At 41.1% G+C, this 3,311-nt stretch overlaps 1 non-coding gene across 1 annotated transcript; it reads right to left on the bottom strand.

Moving 5' to 3' along the window:
* Nucleotides 1–476: 476 nt before the first annotated feature.
* Nucleotides 477–583, bottom strand: LOC148296553 (small nucleolar RNA R71). Its single transcript, XR_015834201.1, has one exon. It is a non-coding gene; the product is annotated as a small nucleolar RNA R71 (small nucleolar RNA).
* Between the last annotated feature and the right edge of the window lie 2,728 nt (nucleotides 584–3,311).

Here is a 3,311-nt window from a genome sequence, read left to right as displayed (position 1 = left end):
ATAGTTCTTTAAGTGCTGAATCTGAGAGCTACGAATCTGAAGGTTCAAGCAAGATGGCAGAGATTCCAAACAACAACAATAATGATGAAGGAGGTGGTGCGCTTGTTGTCCAACCTAGGAAACCCCTGCGTGAATTTTCCATCCCCAAAGTCACTGATCAACCTTCGTGCATCGTCTATCCTCAACTCACAATTGACAGGTTTGAGCTTAGAAGTGGTATGATTCATCTTCTTCCAACTTATTATGGTAATACCACTGAGGATCCTTACATGCATGTTAAGCAATTCTTTGAAATATGTGCTACAATCAAAATTCAAGGACTTGATGATGAGCAGATTAAGATGAGGCTATTCCCATTCAGTTTAAAAGATAAGGCTAAGTCATGGTTATACTCTTTGCCTAATGCTTCAATTCGTACTTGGGATGAGCTTTCTAATAAGTTTTTGCAGAAATTCTTTCCAGCTCAAAAGACTAACAAGATTAGAAAGGAAATTCTTGGTTTCACACAAAGAGAAGGAGAAGCTTTTCATGAATGCTGGGAGAGGTACAAGGAGATGATGAGTTCTTGCCCACACCACAATATAGAGAGTTGGATGCAAATGCAATCTTTCTATGAAGGTTTGCTTGATTCCGAAAGGATGATGGTAGATGCAACAAGTGGAGAAGGACTGATGAACAAAACAGCAGATGAGGCTTTTACTCTCTTTGAATCTTTGAGTACCAACTCTCAACAATGGAGCTACAATAAAGGAAGATGAGCTCCTATGAAAGCTGTGGTCTCTGAGGTAAGTACTAATAATGAGATTAATGCAAAACTTGATGTTATGTGTTCTTTGCTTCAACAGGCAGTGACTGGCCCTCTAGGAAGCAAAGAGGAAGTTCAAGACCAATCTTTTGCAAAGCACATGCTAGAGCAAGCAAATGCCCTTCAAGGAAGGAATCCTCAGAATGATCCTTACTCAAACACATACAATCCGGGGTGGAGAAATCATCCTAATTTCAGGTGGAGCAATAATTCAAATGTGCAACAATCTCAAGGACCTCCCCCAGGATTTCAAATACAACAAAGGCAATTCCAGCAAGCTCCCCAACAAGTGCAAGAGCAAAGGGGTGATCAAATGGGAGAATTGCAAGACATGTTCAAGAAGTTCATGGGGCAACAGATGCAAACCAATCAGAATCTTCAAAATGCAGTGAACAAACTAGAAGTGCAAGTTGGGCAGATTGCATCCTCCATGAGCAATAGAGCATCCGGAACTTTTCCAAGCCAAACGGAGGTGAATCCAAGGCATCATGAGCAAGTTAAAGCAGTGCACATCTTGAGAAGTGGTAAACAAGTTGATAATAAGGTTGGAGATGCCAATGAAGAGCAAGAAGATGGAGAAAACGTGGAGATCATTCAGCCACCACAAGGGCAGCCCACAGGTTCCACCAAACAGCCCCTCAATTCTCTTGGAAAGAGCACAGGCCCTAAGGTATCATCTAATGCTAATCAAGTTCCAATTTCATCTAATGCTTTTAGGCCTATTGCACCCTTTCCCAGCAGGTTATCAAAGTCAAAGAAAGATCAAGGCTTGGATGAGATAATGGAAATATTCAAGAAAGTGCAAATCAACATCCCATTGCTCAATGCCATTGCTCAGATTCCAAAATATGCAAAATTTTTGAAGGATCTATGCACTAACAAGAGGAGATTCAAAGAGCATGAACAGGTTGCATTAAGTGAAGAGGTTAGTGCAGTCTTACAAAGAAAGCTACCTCCAAAGCTAAAGGATCCAGGTTCATTTTCTATACCTTGTATAGTTGGTGATTTTAAGTTTCAAAAAGCTTTGCTTGATCTTGGTGCATCCATTAACCTTATGCCATATCATGTTTATGAGAAACTTAACCTTGGTGAGTTGCAAGCCACATCTGTGAGCATTCAATTGGCAGATAGAACTATCAGGTACCCTAGGGGCATTCTAGAAGATGTTTTGGTGAAAGTAGAAGAGCTGATTTTGCCAGCTGATTTCTTGGTGTTGGAAATGGAAGAAGCACCAATTCATGACAATCAGTTACCACTCATTCTTGGTCGTCCATTCATGGCAACTGCCGGTGCAATTATTGATGTGAAGAAGGGTACATTGACTATGAACGTGTTTGATGAGACAATAGCATTCAAAGTGTTTGAAGCCTCCAAGTTTCCAAGTGATGAGCATGAAGTTTTCCAGCTTGATGCAATTGATAATATGGTGAAAGAAGCACTGCCAATGAGTTATTTGGAGCCTATTGAAGCATGCATCACACAAAGCATAAGGAAAGAAGAAGTGGACAGATTAGAGGCTGTGATCTCTCCTTTACTTCTTGAGCTTGTTTGCAGCATGGATAGCTACATAGAAGTGGGAAAGAGGTATGCAAACCAATTTGAATCTTTACCCGCACCTACTAATAAGGTTTTACCTTCTATTGTGCAGGCACCGGAGTTGGAATTAAAGCAATTGCCAACACACCTTAAATATGCTTATTTAGGTGAGAGTGAGACTTTACCTGTTATCATTGCCTCACACCTCGAACCAAATGATGAGAAGAAGCTTTTGAGGGTTCTAAAAGAGCACAAAACTGCGATTGGATGGAGCATTGCAGATATCAAAGGCATAAGCCCAACATCGTGCATGCATAGGATACTATTGGAGGACAATGCAGTGCCTAAGAGGGATGCCCAAAGACGTCTCAATCCAAACATGAAGGAGGTGGTAAGGAAAGAAGTAATGAAGCTTTTAGATGTTGGTATTATTTACCCTATTTCTGACAGTAAATGGGTGAGCCCAATACAAGTTGTCCCCAAGAAATCAGGTATCACAGTGGTGAAGAATGAAGCAAACGAGCTTGTACCAACACGGATGACCACGGGCTGGAGAGTTTGCATTGATTATAGGAAGCTCAACACAGCAACAAGCAAGGATCACTTCCCTCTTCCATTTATTGATCAAATGCTTGAGAGATTGGCTGGCCATAGCCACTATTGCTTCCTTGATGGATATTCAGGTTACAACCAAATCGCCATAGCCCCAGAAGATCAAGAGAAGACAACCTTCACATGTCCCTTTGGTACTTTTGCTTATAGGAGGATGCCCTTTGGTCTTTGCAACGCCCCAGCCACTTTCCAAAGGTGCATGATGAGCATTTTCTCCGACATGGTAGAAAGGTTTATTGAGGTATTCATGGATGACTTCTCTGTCTTTGGTGATTCTTTTGATCAATGTTTGCATAACTTATCTAAGGTGTTGGCTAGATGTGAACAAAATAACCTTGTGCTTAATTGGGAAAAATGT

This window comes from Prunus avium, chromosome 2, assembly GCF_965620075.1.
Source record: "Prunus avium chromosome 2, drPruAviu1.hap1.1, whole genome shotgun sequence".
Classification (NCBI taxonomy): Eukaryota; Viridiplantae; Streptophyta; class Magnoliopsida; order Rosales; family Rosaceae; genus Prunus; species Prunus avium.
The sequence above is the reverse complement of the archived record's forward strand: the minus strand, read 5'-3'. Positions and strand labels throughout refer to the sequence as shown.